At 35.4% G+C, this 13,478-nt stretch overlaps 1 non-coding gene across 1 annotated transcript; it reads right to left on the bottom strand.

The window, feature by feature from the left end:
* Positions 1–213: 213 nt before the first annotated feature.
* Positions 214–318, bottom strand: LOC150057495 (U6 spliceosomal RNA). The gene has a single exon (XR_016536958.1). It is a non-coding gene; the product is annotated as a U6 spliceosomal RNA (small nuclear RNA).
* Between the last annotated feature and the right edge of the window lie 13,160 nt (positions 319–13,478).

The following is a 13,478-nucleotide window of genomic DNA, read 5'->3' as shown; positions in this document are numbered from 1 at the left end:
TTTAATATGAAAACATTCTTTTTCCCACAGTCTTGTTTGCTTGTACTTATAAAAATATTGGACTTCATCAATAAGGTAAAAATAAATAGGTTTTGATTTCAAAGATAATGTATCTCATTTATTTAGTTGTATTCATTACATACTATATATAAAGCCCTCAAAATACAGCAATAAATGAGAACAGAAAATTGTTTTATATATCTATAGATAGATGTTAATATGGAATGATTGATGAATTTGTGTCTTCCTTGATTAGAGTCCATGCTAATGTTCTCTGCATCACTCCACTTTTAGTAGTTGTGTTGCCAAGGCTAGCACTGTTTTGTACTTTGAGATGCTACAGTATATCTAATGTCCTTCTTCTGAAATAGCTCACAATATAACTTATTATGTATGAGTAAAGTTACTTTTTGTGCTTTATCTCCACTAATTCTTCTTTTTACAATTTTCTGTATTTTATTATCAGTTATATTGACAAATAATGTTCAAGAAATAATGTATTCACTACCTTAAAATGTAACTGTCACCCCTCTATACATCATCCTTACAATAAAATAAAATTTATTAAGAAGGAGTAGAAATCTCATCTGAAGTTAAGCAATCTGCCAGCTTCCATTGTCATATTTGTATTTTTATTTTCTAAATGCAGTTACAGCCAGGCCTGGAGTTAGACACCAACATGATTACTATCCTCAGAATCCTTCTTAATACTTTGCAATAAAAGTTTCTTTTTCCCTGTGCTTGCTCTGTGTTTGTCTCAGCTTAGTCTTTCTTGACTAATTGCCATTGACTAGGCAGCAAAAATAGGAAAAACTGTTTCTCACAGTTCTACAGATTGGAATTCCAACATCAATGACAACAGGAGTGTCTTCACTTAAAGCTGCCTTCTCTACCTGTTCTCACATCAAATGACAAAGAGTTCCATTTATATCTCTTCTCAAGAATTTTCAAATCCTTTTGGATTAGGCTCCTACCTTATAACCTAGTTGACATGAAATTACTTCCTAAAGATAATATCCCTTAATACGGGCATACTCTGATAGAGCTTGTCACATAACCTCTCAAACACATGCTTCATTTCTTAGTATTTTAATATTTTTAGTTAGCTTAACATTTCTATTTTGCTATTGCTTGAAGGATTTATTCTTTAAACCACATTATAGATTTGTTTTCCTTTATTTAGTGTTTTGTTAGTTCTACTTTTATCATGGTCAGATATTTATTGTTCTACTTTAAGAAGTTATAATTTATTTATTTATTTATTCATTTATTTATTGCCAGTCCTGGAATTTGAAATGAGGGCCTGAGCACTGTCCTTGGTCTTTCTCAAGGCTAGAGCTCTACCATTAGTGCCACAGCACCACTCCAGATTTTATCTGTGTATGTGATACCAAGGAATTGAATCCCAGTCTTCCTGCATGCAAGCACTCTACCACTAGACCAAACTCCCTGCCCAATAATTTATATTTTTCTATTAACACAACATGGCAAATGTCAATTATAATTTGTGTAGTTTTTGTGTTCTGTTGGGTGTTATGATTTGGACAATTTCACACCAAGCTATATTCCCACTTTTCAATCCCAATGCAGGCTTTCCAACCTAGAAGCAACACTGTAATAAACACTAAGAGATAATTCTCTGGATGAATTGTTAACCCTCAGATCTGCACACACCGATCATCCTGGTGGATGAGGCTCTGCAAAGAATAGCATCTTCGTCCCTGGAGAGCTCTGTGCTCTGTCCATTGTTTACCCAGCTGATGATACAGAGTGAATGGAAATTATTCCAGTCATTAAAAAGAAAAAAAATTAAGAAGAAGTCATTATCATTCTCTTTCACACCTTAAATAGAAGAGCTCTCCAGACACTCTCATTCTGACCAGGTGCTTCTGAATACTGGATTTTTATAAAGCAAGCTGTTACAAAGATCTTCATGGTGATACATAAACAAGTATGTGCAAAGCAATCCTTTCTTATCTGGAAGAGCTTTCAAGCAAGGGAGTAATTATAAAATTTAAGTTCCATTTGAAGTGTACAGTTTAATTGTTTAAAATTCTGTAAAGCAATTTATACTTATGATTCATATACAGAATATGCAGTGAGGAAATTTAACTGAAAATTTATTTTATACAAAGAGAAATGATTGATTCAGGATAACTTTTATTTTTCCTAGATGAACATTGTATTTCATACATTTATCTACAGGAAGTGATGCCAAAAATTAGCTAAAAGGCAGTCTGCATGGGATTGGAGCAGAATTTTAAAATCATTCAAGAGAGTGCCTCGTATTAGGAACTGAATTGAATCAGAAATATTCTGTGAAAAATCATAAGCATATTTTAGGAGCAGTAGTTTATAGTGAGTGGCATCATTCAAATTGCACAAGAAAAGACTTTACTAATTATGTTGTTTCTGAAAAAAGTCATTTTAAAGTTTCAGTTACACAATTCATTTCTTTTTTTATTAATTTTTGGTGTGCATTTGTTTCTTATGTGTATTTATTCCTTATAATTCTTTTAAGAGGTATAACACATGAGCCTGTAATATAACACATTGTAGTAAGCATTAGTTAGGCAGGATATTTCAGAAAAAGATTATGAACATTCACATCCTAGCATAACTTTAAACATGGGAAAGTTCTACTATTTCACATAAGGTAGGTGAAAAATTCTCTTTCTCTTTGTCCCTGTCTCTGTATCTGCATCTGTCTTTTTCTCACACATATAATCATTTGGTTTTTCATTTCTTTCTTGATTTTTAATTTTAAATTTTAAATTTTATAAACATTTTTGTTGGTCATACGGCTTGAACACAGGGCCTGCACATTGTCCCTGAGCTCTTTATCTCAAGGCTATCATCCTACCCCTTGAGCCACAGCCCTGTTTTATAGTGGATAATTGGAGTTAGGAGTCTCACATTCTTTAGTGCCCGGGCTGGCTTTGAACCTTGATCCTCAGATCTCAGCCTCCTGAGTAGTAGGATTACAGGCATGAACCACTGTGCCCGACTTTTCTTCTTCTTCTTTGTTGTTGTTTGTTTTGTTTGCTTGTTTTTTATTTTGTTCTTTGTGTGGCAGTTCTGGGCTTTGGACTTGGGATCTATTTACTGTCCCTGAGCTTTTCTGCCACTGGAGCCAAAGTTTTACCTCTAGTTTTGGGTGATTAATAGAATATAAGCATCTCAGAGACTTTCCTACACAGGCTGCCTTTGAACCATGATCTTCAAATCTCCCTTTGTTAGTAGCTATTATTACAGGTATGAGCCACCAGTGCCCAACTTAAGTTGGTGCTTTTAATTTTTTAGGAAAATAATAGGACTCCAGAGAAATGTCTACTTTATTATGAAAATATCATAAAAATTATTTACTAATTCAATTAGATTTTAATTTTAACATCTACATTAAATATTCCATGTACAAATTGCTCATTTACATTTGAATATTAATATCTACTCAGTGGTGTTGTTTACATCATGCTATTTTCTGCTTATTTTAACATGTGGTTTCTGCAATGTATGTTTCCTATCTATGCTAAAAATGTTGTACATACAATAAATGAGGGAGCTCCTGTATGTGTATGTGTGTGTGTGTGTATATGTGTGTGTGTGTGGTAGGAGGAAGAAGAGAGGAGGAAGATGCGCGTATGCCAGTATAAAAACCACAGTGTATCTGTTAGGAATTGCTAATATTTTAGATACATTCAACTGTTTCCCTAATTTATCTAAAATATACTTTTTTCTTAAAAAAAAGCAAAACAGTTCAAAACAGTTCTTGGTTTTTTTCTGATTTTGATGCAATGTTTTTCATTTCTTTTTATATTCTTTAGGTAGTACAAAGGAGTTGCCATTTAAAAAAACAGTTCATCAATTCAGTATATCTTGATCAATATCATCCCTTTCAACATTTTTATCCATCCTTCTCTTACCTACCCCTTCCCTCACTCTTCTTTCTTTAAAATTTATTATTATAAAGGTGATATACAAAGTGGTTACAGTTAAACAAATCAGATAAAAAGTAACCTACACTCTCCTTAGTTACTTAGAATATTCATTATATTCTTCTCTTCATTTTCCTTCTCTTTTCATCTTCTGTAATCCCCTTTTCTTCATCCCCCCCTCAATTCCACCCCACTCTTTTTGAGAACCAACTTCCTGGTATTTTATTTTGCTGAACTTTTATTCTGGATTTCCAATGAATTACATAATTTTAGGTTCCCCTTGAATCTACCATATTTCAGCTAATATATTTGTACACAGTTGCAGACCACCCAATGTATTTAGTTAGGAGTTTGTAAGCTAAATCTAGTTTCTACATAAATGGAAAATATGGATCCATTGTCTCTCTGGGTAAGACATATTTTCCAAATCTTTTCATTTCTTTCTTTTTAAAATTGTAATGTGTAGATGGGTTAGAGTTATACTCGCCAGATAGTAGGTGCATTACTTCTCACACTTTTATACCCCTTCTCATGTTTTTGTCCCCTATTCCCTCCCCCACCTCATCCCAAGTCTTTCATTTCTTTACAAATGGCAAAATATCATTATGTCTAATGGATGAATAAAATTCCATTGTGCATATATACCACATTTTCTTGATCCATTCAATCACTTATAGGCATCTAGGCTGATTTTATATACTGGCTATGGTCAATAGTATTGTAATAAGCATGATTGTGCCAGTGGTTTTACTGTATCCTCATTTGTAATTTTTTGGATAAATGCCCAAACAGAATTACTGGATTACAGGATAATTCGGTTTTTAATGTTTGAGGAATCTCCAGACCGTTTTTCAGAATGGCTGAAAAAAGTTTACTACACTCCCACCAACAGTGTATTCAGGTTCGCTTTTTCCCACAGCTTTGCCAGCATCTGTTAACATTGGTTTTCTTGCTAGTGTTTTGGGATGTAACTCAGGTAATGACCACATATTATTCTGTAAAGTGTCAACTCATCATTTTCTCATCATTTTCCTTCTGGCCTCTTTTCCTCTCAAGTTGTAAGTTCATTTTCAATGTGGTGTCCAGTGAGTATCACTGCTAAATTAATTCTCCATTGGTCCCACCATTTCTGAACTTCTCGATATCCTCCCCCAAATCAGAGAAACTTACATAGAAAGCAAAAGGTACAGAAATCAAGAAGAGCCCATTTTTATCTCTAATTTTATTTATTTGGGTGTGTTCTTTCCTCTCAATATTTTCTTTATATGAGTTTCCTTTATGGCCAGAGTTGATGAGCATTTCTTCATGCATCTATTTTCTAGGAAGATTCTCTTTAGTTCCTTAGTCCAAATGCATTTTTCAAATGATAAACTTAATTTTATGTTTTTTTCAGTGTATTTACATAATAAAAAGAAATACACCCAGGCTCACACCTGCAATCCTAGTTACCCAGGAAGCTAAGATCTGAAGATTGTGGTTCAAAGCCAGACTGGTCATTAAAGAACGTGAGATTCATCGTCAATTAACTACTAGAAAAGCACGTGTGGCACTGTGGCTCCAGGAATAGGACGGTAGCCACAAGCTAAAGAGTTGAGAGACAGTGCCCAGTCCCAGAATTCAAGCCCCATGACCAGCGAACACACACACACACACACACACACACACACACACACACACACACCTACACACACACACACACACACACACAATACTTCTGCTCTCTGAGAAAGTGAATAAATGATCCGTTGACTACATTTTCTCTGAATTGCTTCAGAAATTCACTTATGTTGTTTAAAAATTCAGCTGATAAAAAGAATGTATAAGAATACAGTCATTACTACTGTATATGTAAAATCCTCCAAAATGTTTTTTTTCCCAAATATTCTCTATATGCTGCCTCATTGACATGCTAACTATAAAGTTGAAATAGCATTCAGGGTCACAAACAGCTCATAAGCCCTCAAGAGAGGAAAAGTGTATATTTCATAAATTCCATTTAGAAGGATAATTACAGAAGTGAATATGCATGGGGGAAGGTTCAGTGTGGGCCTGATGTATGCCCTTCCCTCCTCTGCTTCACAGGAAATCAGTGCAGTGGACACTATGACAAACCTCACCATGGAGATGGACTTCTTCCTCACCCAGTTCTCTGACAGCCAGCTGCTCCAGGTCTTCCATGGCTTTCTCTTCCTGCTGATCTACCTGGAGGCTCTCATGGGGAATCTTCTCATCTTCGTCCTTGTCACTGTGGACAGGTGTCTTCACACCCCCATGTACTTCTTCCTGAAGAACTTGTCCTTGCTCGATGCCGGTCTCATTTCAGTCACTGTCCCAAACCTCATTCTGAACTCTTTCACACACAGGAGCATCATCTCTTTCCCAGGATGTGTGTGTCAGGTCTTCTTTGAAGTTCTTTTTGCTGGGTGTGAGCTTTTCATCCTAACTGGTATGTCCTATGACCGCTGTGTGGCCATTTGTCACCCACTACACTATGAAGGCTTCATAAACATGAGGGTCTGTGTACAAATGGTAGCTGTCTCTTGGATCATTGGGGGTATATTTGGGGTCTTATACTCAGCTGGCACTTTCTCATTATCTTTCTGTGGTTCCAGAAAACTCCCACAATTCTTCTGTGACGTCTCCTCTCTACTAAAGATTTCTTGTTCTAAAATGCATGTCACCATTAATGTTAGTGTGATTGCTGGGGCCTTATATGGACTTTTTTGTTTGGTGTGCATAGGGATTTCATATGCTTACATTTTTGATACAGTGTTGAGAATGCCATCCTTACAAGGGCAGTCAAAAGTTTTCTCCACCTGTGTACCTCATCTCATAGTTGTGGTTACATTTTTAGTGACAGGTGCTATTGCTTATTTGAAACCAGTTCCTGAGTCTCCTGATCTTATGGACATTTTGGTGTCTGCTTTCTATTCTGTAATGCCTCCATGTGTAAATCCTATAATATACAGTCTGAGAAACAAGGAACTCAAATCTTCTCTGTGGAAGATTCTATGGAAACTATATAATCATAATTATGGGAAACAATTGAACTAGTATGAGAAAGTATAAATGACACCTCTTGTGGAGTTGTGTAGTTTTAAAGTAATTGTGTAAATAATTTATAATATATGGAAAATAGTTTGATGACACATACCTAAATGTTTTTATTTAAATTGTGACGTGAATGCTTGCTACTTGACATGACTTGTGGAATTCAAATTTCAGAGGAGCCATGAGACTCTCACTGATCTAAAAACTATTTCCAAGTATTCGAGCTAAGAATAAATTGCTTATATAGAGACCTTACAGGTGTAATTACTGGAAGTATTTTAGGGAAGGGCAGGTTACCCAAATGTTTATACTAAATCATACCAACTTTTAAAAGCTGAAATACGTTAAAAAGGTGTTACGGAGTAAAATATATATCTATGACAAGGTGCTATTTCCTTGTGGACATAGAGAGTAGAGGATGGTCACAAATTCGAGGGAAATGGAGTCCTTGATAGATTTTTTTTAAGTAAAGAAACTACATTTCAGGGCCGGGAGTTTGGCCTAGTGGTTGAGTGCTTGCCTAGCATGCATGAGGACCCGGGTTCGATTCCTCGGTATCACATACATAGAAAAAAGCCAGAAGTGGTGCTGAGGCTCAAGTGGTAGAGCTCTGGCCTTGAGAAAGTCCAAGGATAGTGCTCAGACCCTGAGCTCAACCTCAGGACTGACAAAAAAAAAAGAAATGACATTTCCCATGAGAGAATTCAGATATTATTCAGCATTTCCAAAAATTAGCATAATGTTCATACTGCAGTTCTGTATTACATTACTGGGAAATAATGCAAGTGTTTTATTTTTACAATAATAAGGCTATGAAGTCAGCAAAATAAGTACAAGTCTGGAATTGAAAATACGTGTGTAACCCTTAAATTTGAATTGGGGATATGAGGAAATACTCTGATCCTAAAATAAAAAGTGAGGAATGCTAAAAATCACAAATACATAATTCTTACTCTCAAAAATGAAAAGGGTCCAGAATATATTGCTCATGTCCATTTCAGAGTGGGCTAACTTATTATATACACACATATATGTATGTATATATATATATATGAATTGCATCACATACTGGTCTCTTTTTGTGGCAGAAACTGAGAATCACAATACTATATTAGAAAAGAATGGAGAAAGGGTGTATTCTTGTCCTGTTTCTAATTTAAGGGTAAATACTTATTTATAATTGTAATAGAATATTTAACAGGAAATGTGATTTGGGTGCAAATTACAAGCCATAGATAAAGGTTGTTATTTAAAGTATCTTAAAATAATCATTATTTTATCTCTGGAAGTTAGTACTGGATTGGAGCTGTTGGATTCTGGGGAAATAACTATGTCTTTCTATGGAGGACAATTTCAGAATTTTTGAAAAATAATGACGAATTCATGGCCAGGAGTGTGGCCTACTGGTATGGTAGAATGCTCACCTAGCATGCACGAAGTCCTGAGTTTGATTCCCCGGAACAACATACACAGTAAAAACTAGAAGTGGTGCTGTGGCTAAAGTGGAGGACTGAGCAAAAAGTGTCCAAGGAAAGTGCCCAGGCCCTGAGTTCAAGCCCAAGCACTGACAAAAAAAGTAATAATGAATTCACTAGAAAATATTCATGATAATTAAAATCAGAATCATAAAGCATAAAACATTATATTTATGAAGCAATTCTGGGGTTTGTAATCTAGTTAGTTTTGAAGAACTTTGAATTCATTGTACTACATGTTCATGAAAAGCTTACTCAAATGGTGTGTGTAAGTATGAAGCCTATTTCACGATTTTTTCGTAGTTATTTGAAGTAGCACAAAATATAAGAAATATGCTCAAGTCATTTTGACAATTATATATTTTTTTGCCATAGAGACTAATAGTGAGATCTGAACTGGTGACCTTATTCATTACCACTTAAGCCACATCCCCGCCTTTTTTTTTCAGTCAATTTTTAGGCAGATTCTCACATATTTTTGTCTAGGGCCTAAGATTGGAGGATAACACTATCTATGCCTCATACCTACGCAGTATTGCATAGTCATAGAACATTCTTATTTTTTTATTAAGATGGTGTCTTTCTTTTTTATTGTATTTAATTATTGAGATAATGTATAGAGGGGTTACAGTTACATTCATCAGGTTACGGGTGCATTACTTCTTGAACCTTGATATCCCATCTTATGCTTTTGTCTCCATTTCCTTCCCTGTTGGAGACCATTGCTTTCAGCCTCCTGAGGAAGTAAGATTATAAGATAGCACCTGGCAGCTCGCTAATGAGTCAGTACTTGCTGACCAGGAAGTTTCTTTGCATTTGTTGATTTGTTTCTTCCATGCTTTTGGATAGAGTGGATCATTAGATTTCTTCCAGGTTTGTTTGCTGCTTTGCAGATGACCTTTACTATGATTGGCTGCTTAAGGATATAAATAGTGTGGGGTTTCCGGGGAACCGGGAAGAAGAGAGAAAAAACGGAGAAGGGAGAGGAGAGAAGGAGAAAAGAGAGAGGCAGAGAAGAAAGGAGAGAGAAATAAAAGACCTCTGCTTGCAGCGATTTGAGTCTGTGATCATTCCCAGTATGCCTCCAAAGTGACGTGTGATTGCGGCGGGCAGCGAGACTTCCCCCCACTGCTTCCCAATCAAATTCCCTATTTTACATAAACAAATAAATGTATATACAATATACCAGGTAACAAAGTCAGATACAATAACCACATGAGATTATCCATAAGAGGGAAAAAGAGAAAATAACTTCACATAGTACAATAAGAACAACAATCACAAAAATAAGCCTCTTGTTTTCATATCCTAGAATTCACTTAATTTAGTCTCACCCTGTATGACCATATGTACATAGCTTTTGAGCTATCATGATCCTCTACTAGATAGTATCTTTCTTATTTTTTTTTCTGTTTGTCTTTAACTGCAGTGGTCACTATATCTAATGACAATTTGGACTTTAAATGCAGAGCAGAATTTTTCACAGGAATAGAAACAGTTGAGACTGCATCAGATGATTAGCAGAATATTCTTTTTTAGTTACTCAAGCAAATTGTCATTTATTGACAAAAATTTCTCAACAGTAATTGTCATTTACTATATCTATATGCAAGTGACTGTGCATATGAATCATGTATTAATTAGTGTATCTTAGCATGATATTCTAAAAAAAGATTTCCTCAGTAAAAAGAACTACTTGCATCTAATCTATAGAAACAGTGAATTCTATTTCAGGGACATATAGGTAGGGCTGTCATGTGTGACTGGGTACATGTCTAGTATAAGAGATACTTTTTTGCTTTATTCTACCTCTCAGATCATCCCTGCGTTTAGATCCTCCAATTTTATTTAACATCTCTTCAAGGATACTTAATTGAAATCCCTTTATACAACTAGTTAGATATTTTTTTTTTCAGTCCTGGGACTTAAACCCAAAACCTAGATGCTATCCTTAAGCTTCTTTTTGTTCAAAACTAGTGTTCTACCACTTGAGTCACAGTGCCACTTTCAGCATTTTGTGAGTAGTGTATTGGAGATACGTGTCTTGTAAACTTTCCTGCTCTGGCTAATTCTGAAGTGAGATCCTCAGATCTCAGCTTCCTAAGTAACTAGGATTACAGACATGAGCCACTTGTGCCTGGCAAAATAATTGTTTTAAGTTTCAAACTTCCTCAAAAATATTATCTCCAAATACAGCCATATAGTCAGACTCTGAAGTTAGAGTTTAGCATAAAGATATATGTATATATATTTGAAGAATATACTTCAGTTCACAGTACTGTACTATCCTTTTGCATTTGACTTAACATATCTATTTGAGTATTTGGTTTTTCAAGATATGTTCTCCAAGCTATTTAAAAACTTACTTCACATTTTGTGAAAGTTAATACTTTTCTTTAACATGAATCCATTGGATTCATTTTGCTTCTATATCTATGTTATGGTGATAAAAACGTTTCAGACTTTTTGGGCCAGGAGTTTGGCCTAGTGGTTGAGTGCTTGCCTAGCATGCACGAGGACCTGGGTTCGATTCCTCGGTACCACATACATAGAAAAAAGCCAGAAGTGGTGCTGTGGCTCAAGTGGTAGAGCTCTAGCTTGAGAAAGTCCAAGGACAGTGCAGGCCCTGAGCTCGTGCTCAGGCCCTGAGCTCAAGCTCAGGACTGGCAAAAAAAATGTTTCAGACTTTTATTGCGACAAGGAAACACAGATAATTATAATTTTTTCATTTGCTTTTGAACTTATTTTTTTAGACCAAACCCAGGGCCCAAGTATAGAACTGTCTTCTTACTGAGCTTCATTTTCCCAGTTCCAAACACAATTCTAATTAGCAGCACAAATGGTATTCATACTTTTATACATAGGATTTTTTTCTATGTTTGCCATGAGGGAAAGCTGGAATATTGTGTTACCGTAGCTATCTCTATTGTGAGAGAACTTACTAGAGACCACGTTTGAGATATTCTTTGCCTTACAACTTTGCCACCTCAGAGGAAACATTAATAAAGATATTACAATGGGAGTTAAAAATCATTATCTAAATTCATTCACAAGTCTGAAAACAGAAGACCTTGAACTTTAATGGTCGTAGATGAGAATTGAGAAAGGAGCTCTTGGATGACAGTGAAAAGCAAAGACCCTGCTCTGAGCACCATCCAGTGTTTTCCTCATCAGGTCAGATTGACCCTCAGTGGCCCAACAGGAGAAGCCATTGCAGGAGCATAAGATCAGGGCACAGATGGGCACAGTGAACATCCCAGTAAATCAGTCTCCATGAAGAACTCCATCTCACTCCCCAAGAGAACTGTGCTTTTCCTGTTCATTGTTTCCCCAGAAGGTGATGCAGATACTAATTGAAACATTTCTCCCTATTAAATAGCAAAGTTCAAGCAACACAAAACTCACTGATTTCTCCCTTGTGGTATGGATAGTCCAAGATTTCCACATTAACAATGTGAGTCCTGCCAGGTGAGTCTGAATACGGGGGCATTATGAGTTTGTGAAAGTAAATGAAGAGTGGAATTTCCATGGTCTATATACAGCGATGAACTTCAGAGAAATCTTTATGTGCAAGAGCTTTCAAGCCAGAACATGATTTTTGTAAAATTTAAAAAAAAACTTTTTTTCAAGTATTTCATTTAAATATTTAAGGTAAAATTATTTTGCAAATACTCAAATAGAAAATAAATGTATATATTTTACTTTATATATATATGGTATAGTGTACCTAGTTTTTCATGAAAATTATTTTTCTAAGTCATTCAAAATATATTACCTGCATAAGATATTCCCCAGATAGCAGTGTCCTCAAACATTAAATTACTCATCTACATTTAAAGGGAAATTTTTACTCAATAATGCTGATGCTTGCTCCATTTTCTAATTATTATTCCTACAAGCACCAATTTTCTATAATATGTGCCTCCGATGGATGCAAACAACACTGTGAATACAGGTGAGAGGACACATATGTATGTGAGACAGATAACATGTGCATGAGGGAAAATATAAAATAGCCAATGGGTTAAATGTTGCCAATATTTTGGCCTTATTGCATGTGTGATTCTCTTATCCACAATTACTATTTTTCTCTATAAAATACATTTAGCAATTATGTCTTTCTCAATTTTAATGTCTTCTTAATGTTTAATTTTTATGATCTTTTATAAAATAAAAAAGATGAATATTTTTACTCCATTTGAAATGTTACTATTATAGATAGGACAATTCAAAAATGATCCATTGACTACTTTCTGAGCTGTTTCACAAACTCACTACACTCTATCAACAAACTAGAAATTCAGCTAGCCTTTAGGGTAATGTTTTGAAAGATATAGATATTATTAATAAATGTATCAGGTTTGTGAATAATTTCTTCAGATATTCACTGTAGTATTACCAAAATGTATTTTAATACCACATGGATATGACACTTTGATATAATAAACACCATATATATAAGATTAGAAATGTTTATTTTTAATACACATAATGGATATCACAGGAATGAAATTGACCTTCAAAAAGGTCCTACAAGCTTAATTCATGACCTGCTTTCCTTTATCTCTAAGAGGTGAAAATATCAGATGCCATGGCCAATGACACACTGAAGATGGAGTTCTTTCTCACCCAGTTCTCTGACAGCCAGCAGCTCCAGGTCTTCCATGGCTTTCTCTTCCTGCTGATCTACCTGGAGGCTCTCATGGGGAATCTTCTCATCTTCACCCTTGTCACTGTGGACTGGTGTCTTCACACCCCCATGTACTTCTTCCTTAAGAACTTGTCCTTGCTTGATTTGGGCCTCATTTCAGTCACTGTCCCAAACTTCATTCTGAACTCTCTGACCCACAGGAGTATTATCTCTTTCTCAGGATGTGTGAGTCAGGTCTTACTGGTGATCCAATTTGCTGGGTGTGAACTTTTTCTGCTAGCAGCCATGTCCTGTGACCGCTATGCAGCCATTTGTCAACCATTACATTATGATAGTATCATGAACAGGGGAGTCTGTTTACAGCTA

This window comes from Megascapheus bottae, chromosome 10 (genome assembly GCF_031878675.1).
Source record: "Megascapheus bottae isolate mThoBot1 chromosome 10, mThoBot2.hap1, whole genome shotgun sequence".
Taxonomy (NCBI): Eukaryota; Metazoa; Chordata; class Mammalia; order Rodentia; family Geomyidae; genus Megascapheus; species Megascapheus bottae.
The sequence above is the reverse complement of the archived record's forward strand: the minus strand, read 5'-3'. Positions and strand labels throughout refer to the sequence as shown.